The 25,169-nt window shown below is 32.5% G+C and overlaps 1 long non-coding RNA gene across 1 annotated transcript in view; it reads right to left on the bottom strand.

Moving 5' to 3' along the window:
- Positions 1 to 25,169, bottom strand: part of LOC309627682 — a 478,350-nt gene that overhangs the window by 222,907 nt on the left and 230,274 nt on the right. The window contains exon 3 of the long non-coding RNA XR_014243908.1: positions 8,425 to 8,462. This is a non-coding gene — a long non-coding RNA (uncharacterized lncRNA). The remainder of the gene's footprint in view (positions 1 to 8,424; positions 8,463 to 25,169) is intronic.

The raw sequence follows: 25,169 nt of genomic DNA, 5'->3' as shown, positions 1-25,169 counted from the left end.
AGCATATGAATTTAATAGCTGAAATACTGGAATAAGTCTAATGCTATTCTTTGGATTTATTCTCATTAGAGAACACAAGTCACTCAGTATGTCAGTAGCACACACTGCCCACCTGTTCGGGGGGACAATTGCCAAGTAGTATGATCTATGAAAGGCAACTGAGATGACATCTCAAGGAACTTGGGTTTCATGTTGCATTTAAAAAAAAAAAAAAACCAACAACACAAAGCTAGCAGTCACTTGATAGAAGTTTCTAGAATGTTCAGAGGAAAGAAATTTTCCACAAATAATTGATCCTTATACTGGTTTAAAAAAAAAAAAACTGGACTCTGTTAGAGGTAGGTCTCCGAAGTTAGATTTTTATGGCTATTTAACCTGTTAAAGAAATTTTACACATTCTTTATTTACAATGCACCTACACAAGGTGATCCAATGAAACGTCAGATGTAGATGATGACTCTGATTTTATTTCAAGGACATCTTTTTGCTCGTTGTGAATATAATGCATCTTTGTGGGACACATTTGTAAATTTCAGAGAAGAAAACAAATAACACTCATATTTCTACTGAGTTAGCTATAACACTAAGATTGGCACAGTTTCAAAAACTGTATGGCAGGTATGACCATTTAGATTTTATTATTAAACGAGGCAGTAAGCAGTAAAAAGGAATTATTCAAGATTCTGGACAAAAGAAGGTGGTCCTAGCTCCCAATGTTTCCTATTTTTCATCTTCATGAATATGTGACTAAAATTCAGTAGATTTAGAAATACATTTAGAGTGAGTCTGTCAGGTAGAAAAATCCAAGACACTCAGCTTCACTGCTTTGAATTTTATTTTAGTCTTAGAAAAGAGAGCCAGTTAAAGAATATTATATCCTGTCATAATTATGTGGTTTTGCACTCTGTTTCTTACTATATTGTTGGGTTCATTGGATTGTTTCAGTGTATGTGATCTTGTGATTTGTCATAAGAAATATATATTTGGGTTTTTTTCCCATTCTTGGTCCATAGCTCTTAAACCCTTGGAATTTCCTGTGATGAGAGCCGAGAGCAGTCAAGGTGTCTTTTGATAATGATGTAAATTTGAGGAGCACCTAAAAATGGGAGCTGTTGCTAGTGGAAATAATCATGTGATTAGAGGATTGGAACTTTCAGACCCACTGATTTCTGTGGTGGAGAGAGAGGCTAGAAGTTGAATCAATCATCAATGATTTAATTGATCATGCCTATGATTTGAAGCCACCATAAAAACCCAAAAGGATGGGACTTGCAGAGCTTTCAGGTTGGTGGACCAGAATTCATCCACTGCTGCCATGTTGGACCCCAGATTCCACAGGGTCAGAAGCTTCTTTGTTCAGGACCTTGCCCTATATATCTCTTTATCAGGCTGTGGATTCATATTCTTTATCATACTTTTAAAAAAAAATTGGTAATCTAGTGAGTAAACTGGCTTAGGGAGTTCTATGAGCTGCTCAGGCAAATTAATAGAACCCAAGGAGGGGATTATGGGAACCTCTGATTTATAGCCAGTTGGTCAGAAGCACACCTGGACTTGTGATTGGCATCTGAAGTGGGGAGCAGTCTTGTGGGACTGAGCCCTTAACCTGTGGAATCTAATGCTATCTCCAGGTAGATAGTGTCAGATTGAGTTGAATTGTAGGACACCAAGTTGGTGTCAGGAAAAAACCCACACACTGGAATTGGGTGCAGAATTAGAGCATAGAGTAAGTCCCCTACATATGAAAGAGTTCCGTTCTGAGAGCATGTTCGTAAGTCCAATTTGTTTGCAAGTCCAACAAAGTTAGCCTAAGTACTCAATTAACACAATTGGCTATATAGTACTGTACTGTAATAGGTTTATAATACTTTTCACACAAACAATACATAAAAACAAAAAAACACAAAAAATAAAGAAAACATTTTTAATCTTACAGTACCTTGAAAAGTACAGTAGGACAGTACAACAGCTGGCATACAGGGGCTGGCACTGAGTGAACAGGCAAGAATAGTTACTGACTGGAGGAGGGAGAGGAGGTGGGAGATGGTAGAGCTGAAGGATCGACAGCAATAGGAGATGGGGGCAGGCTGCAATTTCACTCACACCTGATGTTGATGGCACAGGTTCTGTTTCTTTGCTGGATTCAATTCTATCTACCTTCTTATAAAAATGATCCAGTGATGTCTGGGTAGTAGCTCTTTCCTGGGCTTGAAATAAAGATACTGTACTACTGTACTGTATACAGTACTATACAGTAAAGTACACAAAACACAACCACTTGTAGAGGATGCACGCACGTGACAATGTACGCCAGACACGTGAACTAAACTACATGATTTGACATGCAAATGCACGTTTGCACCTTTGAAAGTTTGCAGCTTGAAGGTTTGTATGTAGGGGACTTACTGTAATAGGCTTGACTACAGTTTCCCACACTCAGCAGCATTTATTACATATAGACACTATAAATATTTATTTGGTATAATATATAATAAATGCATATTATGCAAAACATAAATAATATATATTCAGTTATATATATCTGTGTCTATATCATATCTGTTTTAACTCCATAATTATTAAAGTTTTTCTCCCTATTTTGCTTCAATTATACTTTGATTGCAACCCAAATGGCTCATCCAGTATAGAATCAGAAAATAAGGTCTGAAAATACTTGAAAAACTTCCAGTTCATTAGTGTAAGTGTAAGGAAGAAGAGACACAGCTATGAAAGTATCATTGCAAAATGAACTGCCTCAATCCTAGATGAGAGAAGGAGAGAGAGAGAGCAGGGCAGGGAGGGAGAAAAAGAAAGAGAAAGAAAATCATCCATGAGCTAAATTTAAGCTACCTCTAGAGTAAGTACCATTTGTTCCAGCTTTTGCAAACTATGAGAGGCTGAATATGAGCTCAGTTCCCTTTCTTTGTTACTTGGCAAAGACCACCAGTTGACAGTAGCTATCTTGGCTCCTGTAAAGCAATGTACACCTATGCTCTCAGACTCTTAGTTTCCCTCTGAACTTCATAATGCTCTTAGTATAATAAGTCACTGTTGTCCTTGGAATGATATAACAAGTATGGTGCAAAATCTCCCACATCTAACAAAGATGGAACTAGAGAACCAGTACCAAATGTCTTACAGTTTGAAAGGATTGCAAACCATCAGTCCTGTTTATATATTAGTATTTATAGTTCCATATATTTTAATTTGATTAAAGTTTTTTTATGTTCAGATTTATATGTTTCTTTTCTATATGATAGTAAATATAAATTTTTCTATGTCTTGATTATTTTTGGAATACTTTTCTTTGCTGGTGACATAGCAGAATACAAGACTTGGGCCCTTCTCTCCTGTCTCAATAGCCTTGCCTTCCCATCAAGTCACAGAGGCCATATCGCACTGCGGGAAAGAGTAGTTGTGGCCTAAAGAGTTCTACTTCTGCTTAGTCTCTAATTGTTATTTCCATTTAACTTGTTCCCAACTTTGTTGCTATTATAAATTAGGAGGTGATACCTTCATCTTCATGCAAACATCTCATTATCGGGGGGATAAATTTATAGATGTGAATTTATTGGGTAAAAAATATATATTTTAAGACTATTGATAAATATTTTCAAAATTATAAAAACTATTTTTTCACCCATTTACCTTTTCACAGCATATGCAATTATGATACCTGTTAGTATTTCTCGCTTTTTCTATACTAATCTATTTTTTAGTTAAAAATTGGCAAGCATTGCAGTTATGGTTTCATTTGTTTAGTAAGATTTAACATATATGTTTAAACTTATTTGACATTGTCTTCTGTACTCTTTCTTATTTTGCAAGGGTTTCATATTCATGGAATGTCTTTTTAAAACACTTTGTGGATGTAGAATATTAACTGTTACTATGGCATGCATTTAAAGATTCTGCTTCAGTTTGCTATTTACTTTTAAATTTTATGGCATTATTTAAGAATACTTATGTAGTCAACCTCTAACTCCTATTATGAGATATAGAACTCTTTCTCATGTCAACGTAATGTCCATCTTGATTTTTTAATTTGTTTCCTTTTCTCTCAAACTATTTAGTTCTTCTGGAACTGACTTTGCTTTTTTATTTGTGCTTAATAAGTTTTCCCATTATTATTTATTTCATAGGCTATCCTTGTTGCATTAATTCAAATTGTGAATTTTATCTTATAATAAATTTCTACATATGTGTTTGGATTTCTTATATTTTTATTCCATAGTACCTGTTATTTTGCTTATGTCACTAATATAAGCTAAATTCTAAGTTCAAGTAGTGCAAACTCCCTTAATTACTCAAATAATTCACTTTTATATTAGTCTGTTACTAATTTAAAAATGCATGTATGTGTATGTATGTACATATATATTTTTATATTTTATATTTATATATTACATATACACAAATTTAGAATGACTATATCATTCAAAAAACATATACTGTAATTTAAATTGCATTAAAACTTCAAAATAATTTGTAAGTATTGTTATTTTTATCAAATTAAGTCTTATCCACAAGGAATTACTGTTGTTTCTTCAAGTATAGATATCTTTACTTTTCACTTCTTAGTAAAACTTTGAATTCCACCCCCTCCTTATATATAGTTATTATTTTTTACCTTATTTGCTTTACAGTATATGCACATCAACTCAGGTGATGCAGAGAGGATCACCCCTTGAGGAAAATATGTATTAAGCCTTAAATCCTTGCAAGTATAACAACCAAACCATCACAACAGAAGGACAAAATCATGGACTTTGCTTCTCTCCTTACAGAAACTTCTGAGATTATAGTGCATGAGTTAGTAGTCCTTTTGTCAAAGACAGAATCTAGTCAATAAGGAAGTTAAACCTATACAGGACTTAAGGATCAACTGAAGTAACAACTTAAAAGGAGAAAATAAGTCTACAAAATCTGAGACTAGGCTTTTATTTTTTTAAATCATCTTTGATGTCATTTATGTCTTCAAATGCTTTTTGTGCCTGCCCCTAAGTTTCTTATTTGAGTACATTATTTGAGCCAATTTATACATATGAAATCAAAGTAAGTAGTACAAGCATTAATTTAACTAAAATAAGTACCTAAGTAAATGAGAAAAGTAAAAAAATATGTCAAATATACCAAGAATTGATTATTAAACAAGCATGTGCTATGATTTCACTATATGTATTATATAAATTGTTTTTGCAAAATTTCAGATGTGGTATGATTTTTTCAACTTTGATAAAATTAAATTGCTTTACATTTAGGATCTTGACAAGCATGATCAAAGGGTAAAGTACTTTTAGGAAATCTAAATCAAGTTCAACTGTTTAATACATCAGGAGGATAGATCTGCTGTATCTCATTTTAGGAATTGGCCATGTAAACATCACATCTAAAAACTATAAGAGCCCATACAGTAACTCAACATATATGATTTTAGTGAATGGTTTTGGTATTAAATGTGACACACTTTGAAAAATAGATTTTATTTCTAGTACTGAATACTTATACCTCCTTCTTACAATTGCAAATTACTTTTGAGAATTGTGCCCACTAATCTTCACAGAAGCCAATGAATTAGACTTCCATTTAGAATTCAGGTTTTTAGAGAAGAAAAGTAACATGAAAACGCTTAATTGTGTGAAAAAAGTCTTTAATGAAAGAAATCATTTTATAGTTCTATTTACTCTTCTTTCTTTATCTCACTTTTTTTCTTTAGATTTTTGTATCTCTACATTTGCTCACACTAAATTACACTTAATCTGCTTAGAGAGGGACATTTGTAAATCCTCATTTTTTTTCTTCTCCAAATACTACTGTTTATCCCACAAATCACTAAATGTTACATTTCGTTGTTATATAGTGAAGAGAGCAAGATACTATGATGCAATTGTAGTGGAAAATAGCTTTCTAAGAAAAGACAGTTATAACCTATATTTTATTTTTTCTCAGACATATCTCTTGTTTATTTTTTATTTTTTATTAATTGATAATATCATCTTTCAGTTTGGTCATTCATAAAATTAACTTACAATACCAGCTTTGTGGGTATCCATGTGTGCATGAGTGTGTGTATATTTTCTGCCCAAAGTAAAATAAGAAACCATTGTACTAAAACAGAGAGAAAACATGAAGACTTCTCAATTTGACAAATGTTATAAGTACTTTCCTTCAGTTTAGCTCCACGATTAAGGTGATCATTTTCATCAGAGTCAGACTCTGGTTAAAAGAATCATGTGTACCACTTAAATCTCCTGTATAATTACAACAAACAAACAAAAATAACTAAAAATTCATGTAAGGATAACTAATATCTGATTCTTCCTTTAGTGTTTCAATTTCTATAAAATTATCAAGTACCAAATTCATTAAATTGTTTATGCTCCTTATGCTTTGTTCACCATTGAATGTTAGCTCTATTCAGACTCTTGAAAACGTTCTAATTATATATCAAGGAGGCAGTTGACCATGGAGATTCTCAAAAGCATTTGACATTTGTGGTGTTCTGGTGACATCAATTAATTTATAATATTGCTGTTGCAAACAACTTTTCCTCTCTGGAGCCATAGAGCACCCATCAGTTTTTATTGTGGTACATTTATCCAATATGCTCTTTCAACAGAGTGGAGTGTAATTAACACATTTGTAATTTTAAAATGTTTTATTGAAAAAGCAAGTAAGTGTTGCTCTGCTATTTTTATAAAATTTGTGGTTATCTATGCTAAGTTTTCTAAGTGTCTGCATTTGATTACAAGACAAAACAAAAAAAACTGAAAAATTTTGCAAGGTGGAGTAAGAAAAAGTGAAAATCAATGAGTGATATAAAAGATAAATTGGTAGGGATAATTTTTATAAACTCTTAACAACGCTTTAAGGAAAGTGGGTATGAGTGACTTGCTATGGTACTGAATGAATTTTTACTATAGGTGCCTTCTTTTCCTTACATTTTCTTCATAAACTGTTCAGATTATTTTATAAAAGATAAAAACACATTTCTATAAAGAAGTTTGCTCTGTTTCTTTTTTTATTTTGTTTTTATCACTATTGTTTTGCCAATTTGTTAAGAATGAAAATATTTAAATCCATAGGAAGATATGTACTGAGAGAAATTTTATTTTCAAATAAATTAAATTAGCTACCCTAGCTTCTGATAAACTGCATAACTAAATAAAGTAGAATATAATAAGGCTAAAAAGAACAAGGAGAACAACAAAAAAACCTGTTGACAAAATAGGATGAGATTTATTCTCCTTACGTCTGTATACTTGAATAGTCATCATATTTATTATGCTATTTGTGAAATCTATTTTTAGTGATGTCTAGGCAAAGAACACATCAGTAAACAAAATAAAGAAAAAATTAATCAGTTTCCACTGTGATTTTACTTTCACTGGATAATTACTAAGATATTCTGCCAACTTTGTTGTAAAATGGAGAAGCTGTTTCTTCTTGGCTCTAGCACTCCTGGGAAGCTTTGTCCTATAGCTGTACCCATCTGTGCAAACAACTAAATCTTTCTGATTAACGTGTTGCTACATTTTTAAGATTGGGCAATGTGTATTTAGTTCTTGCTCTTGGAAGTTGTTAGAAAGCAGCACGTTTATAGAAGAAAATTATAGTTTACTTTCTCAGACCTTTGTTTTTCTCCCAAAAGAACAGACCCTTTCATCAGAAAGAGGAATTTTATCTAGTTATTACATGAAAAACAACCATTACTGTTGATGGGATCATGTGAGTGTTGACTATACTTTTGCAATGAATACTCACTATAGAGGTATACATTAAAAACATACAAGTGATTTCTTCCATCAGATACATTACTTAAGATGGATTGTGTTTAAACTTTACAGGAGAAGAGATTCCATGTATCTCCCATAATCTTTTCTGGTTTCAGTTCTATCCTGTATTATTTTTTTCCTAAATAATTTATTGGTTCAATTTTTTCCTAAAATCCATTTTACCATTAGTTTTACTTTGTCCTGGTCTACAGGCTGCAGAATACACAACACATATGCCCTATTCTAGCTTCAAGGAACTTATTCCACTAGAAGAAAACAACATAATTATAAATTGGAATTGATTAAATATTTCCTTTTTTTTTTACCTTTCAATTAATTATAAATCAACAAGAATTTATTAAGCCCAAAGGAATACCAGAAACTTGGCTAGTTGCCAAGAATTAAAGACATAAGATATTTTCCTCCCTGAAAGCAAAAATTCTTCTTTGCTAAGTTTTAAAACCATACATTTTTATTGTCTTCTACAAAGGTAAAAAAATAATTTCCAGCATTTATATATACTTAAAAATAGTTTTATATATTAGCATTCTCTTCCTCAGGGATAAAAATGAGTGTACATAAAATAATATAAAAGTAAAATAAACACAGTGACTTTTATTAGCACATTTCTGTTCCTTTAATTACTTACTGTTTTCTCTATCCTGATGAGTGCCATACATTTCTTTTCTGAAATGTGAAGGTGAAATTTGGATGTAAGACTGTATTAATAACATAACCACATTTACATTACATATTTACACATGTGTTTTTATTAGCATCTAAGATACTAATTTGTATCATATAATGCTTCATAAGAAAGACAATTGTGAACATAAATGCCGGGAAGCTCTGTGATGGCAGTAACCAATCTGCCTTCTTAACTCTCCAGACACCCATTGCGACATTTGGCCTTCTTAATTTTCCTGAACCCCATTAAATCAATAGCCCTTCATAATCTCCGGACAGACCTTAAAACAATAAGCCCCCTTAAATCACGTGATTGCGTTTGAGTCAATCCATCCCCTTAAATCATGGGGCTACCAGTGAGTCAATCAGGCCCCTTGTATCACATGCCTCCATTGATTCAATCAGCTCTCTTAAATACCGTTAACCCGTTTACAATCAATCAATTGTAAACCTCCTGATCTTCATTAAACCAGCCAAACACCTTAGGTTTCCTGATCCCCATTAAATCAATCTGCCTTCTTAAGTCTCATGACACCCATTGAAAAGGATGATTGATTTGATTAGGGTCACCTTATTTAAGAAGGTAGATTGAATCAATGGGTGTGCTGTCCCCCTTTGGGGGGTGGCCAGACGACCCAAATTAAGGTAAACAATTCAAAAATAAATTTCTAAAACTTGTTCAATTTTGACATTACATTAATCAATTAAAAGTACTTTAGAAATTATATTTACATAATTTGTTGTATTCAGAAATTAAGAAATTCAAATTCCACTGCTTATAATATGCCATTACAAAAAAGGAATAAGTTGTATTCATATATGTGTGTAAATAAACGTATGTGTATATATATGTATATATAATCAAATTTTTTCACAAGCTTTTTCTTTAACTCAGGTTTATGCGGTATAATTTACATACAATAAACCTTATCCTTTTTCGTGTATATATCTTGTTTTTGAAAAAGGCATCCAGCGTGTAAGCACTGCCACAGTCAAGATATAAAAGTTCCATTGTCCCATAAAATTTACTTATGCCTTTGGTAGTCAATTGCCCCAACCTACTCCACTATAGCTCCTGAGAATCACTGATCTGGTTATGCTTTTGTGTTTTACAAGCTTCTCTTTCCTACTGTTTTTATTATAAAATTTTGAGTTATGTAACAGTATTCCAAATTAAATGAAAGTACAGAAATGCTCTTTAAAAATATAAAATCAATATTTGCTTCAGATGCTTGTTTTATTCTCATAATGTGTGAGTGTATGTGTGTGTTCTTTTGGCCAATTTGAGAAGTAAGTTGAGAAGTACCTAGAAATAACATTTTATCAATTTGCTCTGTAATTTACTATCAAAATTTGGAAAATTCTTTTTTCTCTTTGAAAGATTAGAGATTTTCCTTTCCATATCAACCACTTAAATATTGTTTGCTCATAAAATTATTTTATTTAATTAAATAATTTAAATTTCAGTAATTAGTAATTATTTATAAACCCAAGATATGGAAGCAACCTAACTGTCCATCAACAGATGAATTGATAAAGAAGATGTGGTATAATTATACAATGGAATGCTACTCAGTCACACAAAAGAATAAAATTTTGCCATTTGGAACAACATAGATGTACTTGGAGGGTATTATGCTTAGTGAAGTGAGACAGAAAAGGACAGATACTGTTATGTTTTTTCTTATATGTGGAATCTAAAAAATAAAACAAGTGAGTAAATACAACAAAACAGAAACAAACTCACAGATATAGGGCACAAACTAGTGTGTACCAGTGTGGAGAGGGGCAAAACACTGTAAAGGTTTAAGAGGAACAAACTACTACATATAAAATAAATAATAAACAAGGATATAATTTATAGCATAAGGAATATAGCCAATCTTTTATAATAACTTAGGTGGAGTATAATCTATGAAAATATTGAAGCACTATGTTGTATAGCTGAAACTAATATAATATTGTAAATTAACTATACTTTAATTATAAAAGAATTTTGTTCCTTATTTCATTGTAGTCTTAGTATGTCATTTTGGAATTCTCTAAAAATTTTCCCAATTTCCTTTTATTTTATAATCTTAATCATAATTCTTTTTCTAAGTATTATATTTGATAAAGTTACTACTTTCCTGTTTTTTTTCTGAAAAATAACTTTCATACTTTAAATTGCATTGGCAATTTCTTTCAATATCAATTAAATTGAAATCTGGAATTATGCTGTTCAGATCTTAGAAAATCAAATGCTTTCCAAATCTTATGTTTATAAAGTTGAAATTCTTCAATTTAAACCTGAGGTCCAGAGAGGATGTTATTCCTGAATGGTATAGATATAATTAACAAAGCATGTATGGTATATTCATAATTTACACTCCTACATACATGAACACAGATGGGAGAGGAAAGTAGAGCTTATGTTAGGACACCCATGATCCAACACTTGCTTTGCTACTAATTGTATGAATTTTTATGTCACTTAAACTTCCTACACCATATGTAATTTTCCCCTTTGAACAATAAATGGATATCCCAAGGTACACCCTATTGTTAACATATTTCCTATATGCAAATCTCTTGAAATTCATTATATTTTACATATAGCCACATATTTGCAAAGAGAGGGCTTATCAATGTGGCATGATCATTTTTACCACAAAAATTTTGTGAAGCTACCAATTTTTCTGACATAGAAAACTTAAAATTAACAGAATAAACTGAACATTAACTAAGGTTCACTTAGTTTAATTCATATATCCTTAACTTATGCATTAAGAACTCTCAGCAATATAAGCAATGCAACAATAATTCAACAAATATGTAACAGTCACTCTGAATTTCCAATGAGATTCCATTGGACACATTAATTATGAACTTAATCCCAAGAATACAATACTCTTTGTTAGCCAACACTGTAATATCCACAACAGTTTACTTTCTGATATATTTTTTCTTAATAACTTAGTTTGTCAGGCTTCAGTGATTTTTGTCATGCCTGAACATCTGATGAATAATTACTACAAGTAACATCTTTAAATACTGATGACAGGCACATAAAATAACTTCTAAATATGTATTCACTTATTTAATGGCACATGCAGTGAACTTCACACACGAAAAAAGCCAATGTGCCTTGGGAGGCATAAAAAGCACAAAGAAAATATTAACTATGATATGTAAAATTGACTTCAAAACACTGTTATTGTTATTTTCTTTATGGAAAATAGCAAAATGTTTTCTTATTAAATGCAAAACATAAAATTCTAATATGCACAGAGGATTAATATGAAACTTGTGGAAGGGAATTATGATTATTTCGTTATTAATTAGATTATAACCAAGGCTAAAATATGTAAAATATTTGATTTATCCTTAAAACTGACGTATATATATAATATTACACATTTTATGTAATAAAGAACTTACTTTAGTAAATATTAAATATAATCAATTGATAATATACTAGAAAAGTAAAACCAGGTTTTCTAAAGAAATATTTCAAGTCATAATAGGACGGTCTTGTCTGAGTGTATGTGTCTGTTTGTGTGTGAAAATAAAAGGAAGGTTAAATTCAGAACTATTGGATCAACTTTCCATTTTGTATGAAGACTGAAATTCATCCATGCATGTATCTGCCTAGGATGTCAAAGAAAGATGAGAAATGACATTTTAGCTCTACTCCTAAATAAAATATAAACATTCAAAGAAATGGAAATACATATTTTGATGATGTTGAAGAAATTTCATTCTTTGAAATGTTTTGTTTGGTATCATTTTGAAAAAAAAAAAAACTGATTTGGTTTGACTACTGCAATGAACTCCTTCCCTTCAAACACTTGTATTCTTGAGAAAAATAACATAATTTTTGCATTCAAATTTGTACAACAAATTATTATTCTTCATAAGTTTATATTACATAGGGTTATATATAATTACTTTCCACAAACAAATACATGATTTCACAAATAAATTTATTCCTAATTATAGTTGAGTATCTAGTTAAATTTCTGATTCTTAAAACACAAAACCTTACATTATTATCCTCTAATATTATATTTCTCTGAATATATCTTTTTCATGAAACCTGAAAAATGATGACATGTCCAACACTGTGTACAAGAAAAAAATTATGCCTTACCAATATATCTGTATATTTTATTAATTCTGAGTGTCTCTTTTATTTATATATGATTTTCAGGATGCAGATTATTACTCTATGTAATTTAGAAGCAAATGAAGGATTTTGAGCCACATGAGTGATAATCACTGTGAAGAAAATGTAGGAGAAAGTGTGGATTCAGGGTGACAGGTTAGGATGCTAATGCAGTAATTTGGGGGACAGGTATTAGCATCTTGGAGCTGGTTGAAGTGGGTAAAATTGAGTAGAATAAAGACAACGGTTTAGTTTTTGAATATATTTTGGAGGTAGAGTTAACAGGATTTACTGACAGATTATAAGCATGCTTTGAGAAAAAGAGAGGAACCAATCATATTTCCAAAGTTATTGTCTTGAACATCTGGAAGGATAGAGTTGCCTGAGGTGTGGAGACTGCAGGAATAACACATTTTAGGACATGAGTTTATAGTATTTTATTTTATTTACAAGAAACTCTATTTTTCTTATATATGAATCACTTCTATTTTTTTTCTTTTCCATTATGGTTTATTACAGTATATTGAATATAGTTGCTTGTGCTATACAGTAGGACCTTGATGTTTACTTTACATATAAGTAGTGTGTATCTGTTAATCCCAAACTCCTAATTTATCCCTCCCCCTACTTCCCCTTTGGTAACCATAAATTTGTTTTTTATGTCTGTGTTTCTGTTTTGTAAATAAGTTCATTTGTATTATATTTCAGATTCCACATATAAGTGCTATCATATGGTATTTGTCTTTCTCTTTCTGGCTTACTTCACTTGGTATGATAATTTCTGGGTCCATTCATGTTGCTGCAAATGGCATTATTTCATTCTTTTTTATGGCTGAGTAGTATTACATTGTATATATAAATATACCACGTCTTCTTTATCCATTCTTCTGTTGATGTATATTTAGGTTGCTTCCATGACTTGGCTATTGTAAATAGTGCTGCTATGAACATTGCGGTGTACTTATATTTTCAAATTCTAGTTTTCTCCAGATGTAAGCCCAGGAGTGAGATTGCAGGATCATATGGTAACTCTATTTTCATTTTTTAAGGAACCTCCTTACTGTTCTCCATGGTGGCTGTATCAATTTACATTCCCACCAACAGTGTAGGAGGGTTCCCTTTTCTCCACACCCTCTCCAGCATTTATTATTTGTAGACTTTTTGATGATGGCCATTCTAACCGGAGTGAGGTGATATCTCATCGTAGTTTTGATTTGCATGTCTCTATTAATTTGCGATGTTGAGCATCTTTTCATGTGCCTATTGGCCATCTTTATTTCTTCTTTGGAGAAATGTGACATTTTAAACTTGAGATGCTTGGTAGTAGAAATAGCATATATTAAATATGATAGTAGCTGTATATTTGAAATAATCTTTACCAAATTAGAACGTATTTGGCATATCTTTCAGAGTTTTTTCTTTTTTTTTTTGATAGTAATAATAATAACCACCATAATTTATTGAGCATCTACTGTATGCAAGGCACTTAAGACATATCATTATTTGTCACAACAATCCTGCACTAGAGAGATACTTCTAAGAAGGTAGGCTCATCTTCATTTTCTTTCAGAGTTTTTTAATCAGGAATCAGTGATTTGTATTTTTATGAGTGGTAAAATGAGGAATATAAGTTTCTTTTGGTCTTGTTCAGGTATAAAAATTTTAACTATATTTCTTAAGTGTAAAAATGAGTAGGGAGTTATGTATGTACTTTGAAGTACAGTGGGTTGAAGGCGCAAATTTGGTAGTCATCCACAAATTTATATACAGTATTTAGAGGCAAAAACCCCGTATATCATTATCAAATGAACAAATATGGATAGAATGAGGAGAGGATCAAGAGCTGAAGGATAAGGCCATTCAACATTAAAAAATGAGAGAGAAGAGGAAAAACCAGAAAAGGAGACTGAGGAGGGTTAATCAATGAGGTGGTAGGCAAACTAACAGATGCAGTGGCCTGGGGTCCAAGTAATATGTTTTAAGGATTATGGATGAAAAATGTCACCTGCCATATCAGTAGACAAAGGGTGTTGCAGCCATCAAGCCAGCAGCCTCCCCGAACTGTGAGCCCTGAGGGGATTCAGGATGAAGAAATGCAGGATACTGGCCCTAGAAAGCTAAGGTGCCTATCAAAGGAACAATTTCAATGAGCCCAGACTCTTGCATCTTCTGAAATAGAGAAAAGTGATATCTCAAAAAGTGATATATCAATTCATTAACTTGAGATATCTGGTTTTCTTTAATTAACAGTTATCTTTTGATGTTTCAACTACCAGTTTTTGTTGCAAAACTCCCATATATCCTGGCTCCTCCCATACCTCTTCAGAGTAGTCCCTCAGAGCAATCTGAGAGGCTGTCTTCTGGGCTTAAGTCCTTAGAAAATCCGCTGAATAAAACATAATTCTCAAATTTTAAGTTGTGCTCATTTTTTTCAGTTGACAGGAGAAAGAATTCATCTTTGTCAAATTCTGTTATAGGTAAGGTAAAATAAAGACTGAGAAGTTACCATTTTATTAAGTAATGTGTAAGTTGTCAGAACACTTTTGGGCTGAGCATTGAGGGAAACATTCTGGTTTATGAGAGAATTAGAAACAACATGTAGAGAGGATATTTTTAGGAATTTTTCTACAAAGAAGATTAGAGAAATGGAGTAGTAGATAAAAGGGAAAGGGGGATGATCATGAGAAGATTGTTTCATTTTTTCCACATAAAAGAAATAATAGCATGTTTCCATGCTGACGGATAAATTCTGTGGAGAGTAAGATCTTGGTGATATAGGAGAGAGAAGGGAGAATTAATTCAGTCATTTTTTGAGTATTCACAATGTGATAGTATTGGGTTTTGAGAAGAGCAGAACCAATAAATCATGATACATCACGAGTGAGAAATGGAATATTTCCTGCCAGTAAACAAAGGATGTCACAGTCATCAGCCATTGCAGCCCTCCAAATTGAGCGGGTGAGCCCTGAGGAAACTCAGGAAGGAAAGAATACCTGCCATCTAGCAGCAATCAGACTGCAGCCACTCCCCCTGGTGAGCCCTGAGGAAACTCAGGATGTAGAAACACGGGATACTGGCCCCAGATAGCTGAGGTGCATGTCAAAGGAACGATTTCACTGAGCCCAGACTTCTGCATCTCCCCATACATAGAAAAGCGCTAAATTCCTTAACTTGGGCTATCTGGTTTTCTTTAATTAACAATAATCTTTTGACATTCGGGCCACCTGCCCTTTGTTGCAAAACTTCTATATATCCTGGCTCCCCACCTCACTCCTGGGATCAGTTCTCTCAGGGTTACTTGAGATGATGCCTCCTGGGCTTGAAGTCCTAGATTACTGCTGAATAAAACATAACTCTCAACTTTTACGCTGTGAATATTTTTTACGTCGACATGAGTAATGATCAGAGTATATGAACACAGACATTGGCAGGCTAGACTGCCAACTGCACAACTCCTGGGTGCACCGTAACAGTGTATTCTGTGGAGTTTTGCTCTAGTGAGTAGCATAAAAAGTGAATTGCGGCCTCTGGTATTGTTCTATGCACAGTGGTACTGGCAGTTGGATGTTGTGATGGTGGGAGCCCGTGGAAGTCCTTTGGTGACTTTGTCAGCTAAGCAAGAGAAGTTTATCAGCTAGAAGAAGTGAGAGTGGGTTGCCTGTTGGAGGAGTGAGTGTAATGTGTGAAATAGTCACTTAGGAGATCTGGACAAAGGAAGTATAGGATAATATCAGTGAAGCATTCATGGCCTGCTTGAGGTTAATAAGCATGAATTTAAAGGGATATCACCATGCACTTTGGGGTGTGTTATTCTAGATACGTTCAGTTGTGTGGGTATAAAAGCATGCAGAGTGTATGTATTTGGATTTAACACAAAATGGAGATATGAAAAGGACGTTCACCATATCTACAAATATTCCACTTTTTTTCCCATCAAGAGACAAACACTCTGCACTCTCTCCTGAGTGTACAGAAGTAAAAAAAGATAGACATCAGTCAGCCCCTGTCCTCAATATTTTTAAGCTTCAATCAGGATTTAGGAGGAGCACTGTAGGAAGAAGAATGTTCCTACTCAGTAGCCTAGATTGGTAGTAATAATTTTCTATTGAAAAACTTAGATCTTACATTGAAATTCCTTTTGCAGTAGGAAAACTCCCTACCTCCATTTGAACAAGGAGCATGCTTGTGGGTCAAAGTAGGCTTTCTGAAATAATGCTGCTTGTTTATGCTACACAACTCTGGATCTGTTATGGTAGAACTGCCTTTAGTCTCAAATATTTCTTGACTTGTAGAACCCTGTAGACATTCAGTATAGATAATTCACTATTTTCTTTTTTAAGGACCTCATACAATAGTTATCATGACTATTATAGGTTAAATTGTTTCTACCACCCCCAAATTAAAGATATGCTGGAGTTCTAACCACAAGCACTTTAGAATAGGACCTTATTTGGAAATGGGGTCATTTTAATGCAATTAGTTAAGTCAAGATGTGCTCAGCTTGGAATAGGGTGTGCCCCTAAATCCAATATGAGTGGTATATTCATAAGAAGATGGCCATTTGTGAAGACACAGACATACAGGGAGCATTTCATATGCTGACAATGCAGCTGCAAGCAAAGAATGCCAAGGATTGATAGCCACCACCGGACACTAGGAAGAGGGTTTCAAAGGGAGCGCCTTTCCAACACCTTGATTTCTGTCTTCTAGCCTCCAGAACTGTGAGACAATAAATTTCTGCTGTTTTAAGCCACTCAATTTGTTGTACTTGTTATGGCAGCCCAAGACTGTTAATATAATGACCTAAAGAATTTTTCAGCTAAAGTCACTAAACTAAAGCTCCATCAGTATCTCTATCTATATATGTAGACATCTCTTTATATATATATAGTGTGGTACAATTATTTGCCCATTCAATTTTTCCTTTTCTAAATATTAATGTGTTCTGTAGGAAACCACTTCATAGTCTGATATTAAGTTACTTGTGTTTGATTCTAGATTCTATTCCATCCCATTATAAATGTGACCTTAATTAACCTTCTTAAATGCATTGGATTTCAAGGACAGCTTCCTGAAAAGGGTGTTACAGTGCTAGTCAAATGATAAGGTAATATCACTTCATAACACTATTTATAGAAAAGACCCTTGAATAGTAAAAGCTTCCAATCACTTGAAACTTATATAGTCATTGTAATAGAAATGTTATTTATCTTGATGTACAAAAAATACATTCTTAAAGCTAGAAGAGCAAGCTGCCTTTTGAATAGTGTTCATAGATAATAGTATGATAAAATTACAGCACAAGAAGAATATAATTGTGTCCTTTAAAAAAAAAATCAAAGGAGTTTAAATTTAGCAAACTCTAGATATACTTACTTGAAATTGATAGAGTATTCCTACTCTAAGTCTTGCTGATTCAACTGCAAACAAATTTAGAATATATGGAGATGAATGTTTATTTTATACTTATATACACTTTTCAGTACCAATTTTCTGTACATTGAAATTTTGATGAGATATAATTCAGAAGGTCTTAATTAAAAAAATTATTAAAAAGTCCTTTAAGGCACCACTTAGAAGAAGAATTGAATATGCTTGAGATTAAATTGTTTTGTTTGTCTGTAGTTGACACAATACAGGTTGCAGAGCTAATAATGGGTTTTTATTGAACAATATATGTCAACTTTCTGTTAGAAGGGCCACCCTAGAAAGCTGTAATTACTACTCTTATTTTTTTTAAGTAGAGGAAAAGTTAGGAAATGATTTAAATAAATGAAGGCCCATATATCAAATATAAATCTTATGGATATTTGGGCTGCTGTTTTCCTCAGTGGAATTTAAATCAAAATGAGAATATCTTGATGAAATGTAAAGAAAATGATTTAATTTGATGGGATATTTTATATCTTGCCATTAAATAAAAATATTTTCTGGTTTATATATCATAAAGTTTTCTAAGAAAAAAAGAATGAAACACTAAAAATATATTACTTAAAATTAAAACGAACATTCCCAAAATGACTCCTGAGACGCAAGTATGTATCTGCTTCTTGCAAGCATGAAGATAATACTATGTATGTTATTACTGAAAAATTGACAAATGGGGAAGATCTTTTAAAATTACCCTTAAATTCAGCTTACAGAGATAAGCACTCAAACTAACTGCAGTATTTCTTGTCAATGTCCTATGTTATTAAATCTCTTTGTACCGTACATGACAGGTTGTTTCTGTCATATGGATGAGCCAGGATTTATAACTATTTTGGATGCTTAGTTTGTTGCCAATGTTTTATTGCCACAAATAATTCTGTTGTGAGTGCACATGTTGTAAGTCTTTGGGCACCCTCGGATTAATTTCTAGAAGTGGCATTAAAGGTCAAAGAGCAAAAAAATATTGCCAAATAGTCTTGCAGAAAAAAAAGGCTCTTAATTTACACTCAATATATTAAAGGTAAAATTACAAGCTAGAAAAAGAATCACACAAAGGATAAAATAATTATTCATGTTTATACTACCCTAAAATATCTGTGGTGTGACTTGTATTTCTAAATACATTTTTCTACAGCTAGTTTTATACACAATTAAAATGTAGTTTACAAGCAATTGTGAATTTGACCTTTTCTACCTTTTTTTTCAGTTTGTAAGCAGTTTGTTATGATGCCAAAAATTCTTCACATTTGTTATAATAATAGTGCATAAATTAGATATGCCATTTCTCTAAAGAAGGAAACGTAGGTCATTTGCAATTTTTCATTATTATAAATAATCTTGCCCCTTTGTATGCATAAATTTTTTAAAGACTCATTGCCGAATAATAAATTCCACTGAATGGGACACTGCCTCATCGTATACGAGCAATGTCAACAGATTTTCATGGTGGTGGTGGTAGTGGTGGGTTTGCCAAAATGTCTTGCAAATTTCAATACCGATAAGACTAAATCCTTATTCCAAGCTTCAGATAGTCTTTCGTCGGCTTTGGGATTTATGTACATAGGTGTAAATACCCAAGACCTTGGAGATAGACTGTCTGGTTAAAATATTAGCTCCTACCATTTTATAGCTGATTAATATTAGAAAAAATCTTTTTTTCTTTTATAAATTTATTTATTTATTTATTTTGGCTGCGTTGGATCTTCGTTGCTGTGCGTGGGCTTTCTCTAGTTGTGGCGAGCGGGGGCTGCTCTTCGTTGTGGTGCTCGGGCTTCTCATTGCGGTGGCTTCTCTTGTTGTGGAGCACAGGCTCTAGGCGCGCAGGCTCAGTAGTTGTGGCACACGGGCTTAGTTGCTCCGCGGCATGTGGGATCTTCCTGAACCAGGGTTCGAACCCATGTTCCCTGCATTGGCAGGCGGATTCTTAACCACTGCGCCACCAGGGAAGTTCTAGAACAATTTCTTAAGTTTTTGTGTCTTGGGCTTCTTATTTGTAAAATTTTTAATACTCTCCACTTCATAGTGTTTTTTTTGTGCATTAAATGAATTAATTTATTAGAATAGAACAGAACTTTGCACATGTATAGCTTACTATGTATATATTGGTGCTAACTTTTAAAATATATATATATTTAAGCTTTGGAATTTGTGATAGATCCCTGAAAATCAAAACATTAGTTGGAAAAAAAGTCAGATATTTGCCATCGTTGTCACAGCACTAATAGTCCCCCACTCATCAAATTAGCTACTTCTTTTTGCAACTTGTTGTGAATGAGTATTTATCATCAAGATACAATAGGGAACATTCACTGCAGTAGTGTTAATTGCCTTTGTTTTACATTAAAATTATTTGATCCCTTATCCCGGAGAAATGGTAAGGATAATGTAAAGAAAATAAGTTTAAAATATACATTATAATTATGCTTATATAAGTACGTGAAAAATCTAAGCATAAAATGTGATAGTTAATAGCAAGATGTAAAATAGAATATTAAATTAAATATGTCTTTGCATTTGGTCAAATGGTTTTTGTTTTGTTTTAAATTCCAGAAAGGAAAATAGCAGCCTGAATTCCAAATCTAATATATGCCAGAACTTAAATTTTCAGATTTGCAAAGCTAATCTGTTTTACTTTATTATTGTCCTAACTCTTTTCTCCCTTTGATCACGGGTGCATTACTTATTAGAATTCTCATTCACTTACATCATTCATAGTTTAGTTTGTCTAGTTTGTTTTAAGAATTACAACAAGCAAATCAAAGTTTCTCTAGACATTTGGATTTAATAGTTTCCATTTAATTCCAAACATATCTTAAAACAGTTTTGAGAAGGCTTGTGAGATATGTATATACTGTATCTATGAGGATTTTATGCTTCTTCCATTTCTCTGGGATTTTATGTTTCTTCCATTTCTCTGGGTTTTTAAGGAAAAATGGTCAAATCAATTCTAATCCTATATTGTTTTAATTTAAACCTCTTTTAGTTTCACAGAATTTTTTTAAAGTAAATGAACATGCCATGATGTTGGTTTTTGAATAATAATAATGCACGTGGTTTGATGAGCTTGTCCATCTGCAAAACTTAGGACTTCCTCTACCCTGAGGAATTTAGTTCTAGTATTACCTTTTTCATCAATCCTCCATTAGTACTTCCTTTCATGGCAGAATTCATCCACATCTTGGATCTCTTATATATGTTAATAAAGTAGATCCTCTTTCACTCTTTCCCTAAATGCTTTATTATATTGTGTATAGAAAACATTGTTATTATTTTATTTTTTAATATTTTAGGGATTTATAATTGTTCCTTCATTTAACTTGTTTATTAATTTTACACAGTGTTATATTTCTTTAAGATTATTTAAAAGCTGTTTCATGAAATATAAGGATAGAATGTCTTTGAATTTCTATTCAGCCTTCCAGCCTTAAAATTCCTATTATCTATAAATTTTAAAAAAAACTTAGTTCAATTTAGTATAAATTCATATTCATGGTAAAATGCATTAGTGTATTAAAACAAAAAGTAAAAAGCAGTTTATTTTCTTGACCTGATTCACAGTTCCATTCCAGAATACTGATATATACTTACAGTCTGAATTTTAAATCTGCCATGAGTTGGTTCTCATGAGATCTGATTATTTCACTTACTAACTTACAGAAACATTTTTTTCAAATGACATGTTAATTTTATAAATATCATAGTGGAAATTTACTTGACCCCAGACACTGCTGAATATATCAGGTTGGTGTTAAAAATGATATCTTGGTTTAAAATTCTTGTTAAAATGTGAACACCACCAACTGAATTATTTTTTGAAGTGATTCTCAATGTTATATTAATTCTGTGTTGAACACTAGGTGATAAAAACAAGAGCTTTTGCCCAGTCTAATGTAGAAGCCCAACACATCTCTAAATAAATTCAGGCCATCACGTAACAGCCCTCAAAGAATGGCACAAATAGATAGGTAGAAGATACATCAACAAAATTAACGTATATAAATGAAGGGATCAATGCTGATATTTCAGTGATAACTTTTTCTTCTCCTTTAAGTGTTCTTATTTTAGAAAAGAGGATTTAACTGACAAACTACATCTGTAACTACAGTTCATTCTATGCTAAATTTATAACAGAAATTTATAACAAACAACTCTTAACTGGCTATGTCAAAAAAAAAAAAAAAAAAAACTACTAATGCACCAAGTACACGAAATATAATCTATAGTATGATGAAAACAAGTAATAGTCACTATAATACAAAGGTGGACTGGCCCTAGAAATTCAAGACAAAACTATGTAACAATTAGTGATGCATGAAGGACACTCCACAGGAGAAGGCATCACATCATATAGCTTATTTTTAGAGATATATACATACAGCAGAAGCAAAATGTCTTTACAATATAAATTTCTATTAGTTTTGTCTTGCTGGTAAGTGACATGTTGGTATTATCACGTGTCATGAGCATTGAAAAGCACAGAATTTACAAGAGAATCTCTTCCAGTTTTCAAAAGCAGATGCAAAAACTTGGAATAATTTTTTATAGTAATGTTGTAATTTTACCTGCAGTACAAAATTGCCTGTTGTCAGAATATAGAATTCTAAAACTAATATTGAATTAATTTGATTTGTCTAAATTACCAGTGACCTTATCATTTTTGAGCAATTGTAATTTGATCAAAGAAACCCAAAATAGGTATTTACTTTTGATTATAACATAATTTCTGATCAATATTATGAGGCCTAGAATTGAATCATAGCCCATATATGCTGTCAAAGGATACTGTTTTACTGCTTTCCACAAAGATGTATTAATGCTTTCACTTTTTCCCCCAAATCATCTTTTCCTTTCATTTCTTCCTGGGAAAAGACAGAGTCAGCCCCATCTGTCTGACGTCAGGTTATCGTTTGTATGTTCCTTTTATAAAATATTCAGGAAAATGATAAATTTGGGGGCTGTAAATACAAGTGGTTCACATATCTTATTTAATATTTGTATTTTTTACTGTTTTTTATTTGCTTTTTTTCCCCACAGGCATGGAACACTTTCTTTTTAAAAGAAATAAATGCCAGGATCAAGGCCTCACTTATTCAACTATAGGAAAGCATTTAGCAGTACGTAAGAAGGCAATGTCCTTGTATGTAGAATATGAAGCATTGATTTATTACAGCATTATTAAATATTAAAACAAATAGAAAAGTACATATGTGAAGTGTAGAGTGAATTTATTTTATAATATTATCAATGATAAACTTTATTTCATCCACCACTTTTGAAACTATCTTTAATAATATGAATAAAATCAAATCTCTTTTGGCTGTATGTTTGTCAAATGTTAGGTTATTGCATGTGCTGTAATTCTCAATCACTAAATTTCCTAGAGTTTAAAATCTAACATTTTTGTATAAATATTATATTACTTAAAAGTTATTTACTGGATATAGAACAATGAAAAAGCTCTAATCCATTATAGAGTATTTTATTATACTATAGTAACATGTTAAGTACATAATATAGACTCCGGAATTGGCACTGGGAAAGTTAGGGATGGGTAAAACACAATCTCTTCTTATATTTTGTTGGAGGAGGTAATCAAGAGGATATAAACACTGGTTGATCCTTGAGGTGGACTTGACCAACGGGAGGGATCAATCTTCACTCTTTCCCCTATCCTTGGAATGTGCACTCTGTCTACTATTCCCACACTGGGAGCTCTTCCAAGGACACAGAATTGAGAGAGTAAAGTGTTGTTGAGAAGATCTGGACGATGTACATTACTGAGCCCAACTAAAGCCTCTATGTAAACTTTTAAGATTCTAGCAGGGGAGTGCAGAGATCAGCTGCTATTGTGACCGCCCAAGACAAACCTAGTAAGTTTCTGTCGATTTCTCCTTTTATGGCTGTTAGCATTTGCCTTATATATTGAGGTGCTCCTATGTTGGGTGCATATATATTTACATTTGTTATATACTCTTCTTGGGTTGATCCCTTGATCATTATATAGTGTCCTTCTTTGCCTCTTGTAACAACCTTTATTTTAAAGCCTATTTTGTCTGATATGACCATTGCTACTCCAGCTTTCTTTTTATTTCCATTTGCATGGAATACTTTTTCCCATCCCCTCACTTTCAGTCTGTATGTGTCCCTAGGTATGAAGTGCCATATACTGAAGACAGCATATATATGGGTAAGTTTTCTAGCTTATTCAACCTGCCTCCTACCAATCAGTAGTGGTCTGCCTCTTTCTTGGGTCTCTCCCTACTCTCTGTGTACAAGGGCAGATTCTACCAAGGAAGCTCCTGAGATTGCTAACCAACACATATAGAAATCTTAATCAAATAATAAATCCATATCTGTACACTCAGACCATGATAACATACACGACTGTTTGAACAGAGGAATGAATGTTTCTGGCTGGGAGAAATCTAGAAAGTCTCCACAGATGTTATGACCTTTGAGCTAAGTCATTGATATATATTGTTAAAGACCCACTTTCATCCAGGGATACCCTGATTAAGAATTCTACTTATTTATCTTTTTACATTGATGTTACATGAGATTAGCTTTTCTGATAATATAGGTAGACACCATATGCCAAACATACATATTGATAGTCCTTGAGACCTGGGACGTACCACTATATTAAAGATCTTAACTTAAAGACTAATGTAATCAGTGACTCTTATCAGAACCTGCAAAATTTCCTTTCCTATATTTCCCCTCCACAATTTTCCTGGACTTACTGGTAAATTAATCTCACCTAATCTTCCACTAGGACCCATTTGTTGCTGATTAAATATATTCATATTAAAGGCTTCCTTTCTGTCCTTTAGAAGAAACTCATCATTGGACTTAATGGATGTATTCAGCATGTAGTTTCTCCACTATCAACAAACATAAAACAAACAAAATAGAAAACAGACCTCTCTCATGCTGCTTTCTCTTGAACCCCAGCATCTTTTTAGTTCCTCTCTGAGAATTTTTAATATTAGCCCTGTCTCGTGGCACAGTTGGTCCTAGCCCTTGCTCCTGTCTATAGTTCAGTCTTGTGCTCCATCTATAGATAAATCTGGAAATTTATTTTTGTTATATGTTCTATCAATACAAAATTGATTGAACACATGTAAATA

Source organism: Balaenoptera borealis (assembly GCF_965194805.1).
Source record: "Balaenoptera borealis genome assembly, chromosome: 4".
Classification (NCBI taxonomy): Eukaryota; Metazoa; Chordata; class Mammalia; order Artiodactyla; family Balaenopteridae; genus Balaenoptera; species Balaenoptera borealis.
Note: the sequence above shows the minus strand (reverse complement) of the source record. Positions and strands in the feature narration are given on the sequence as shown.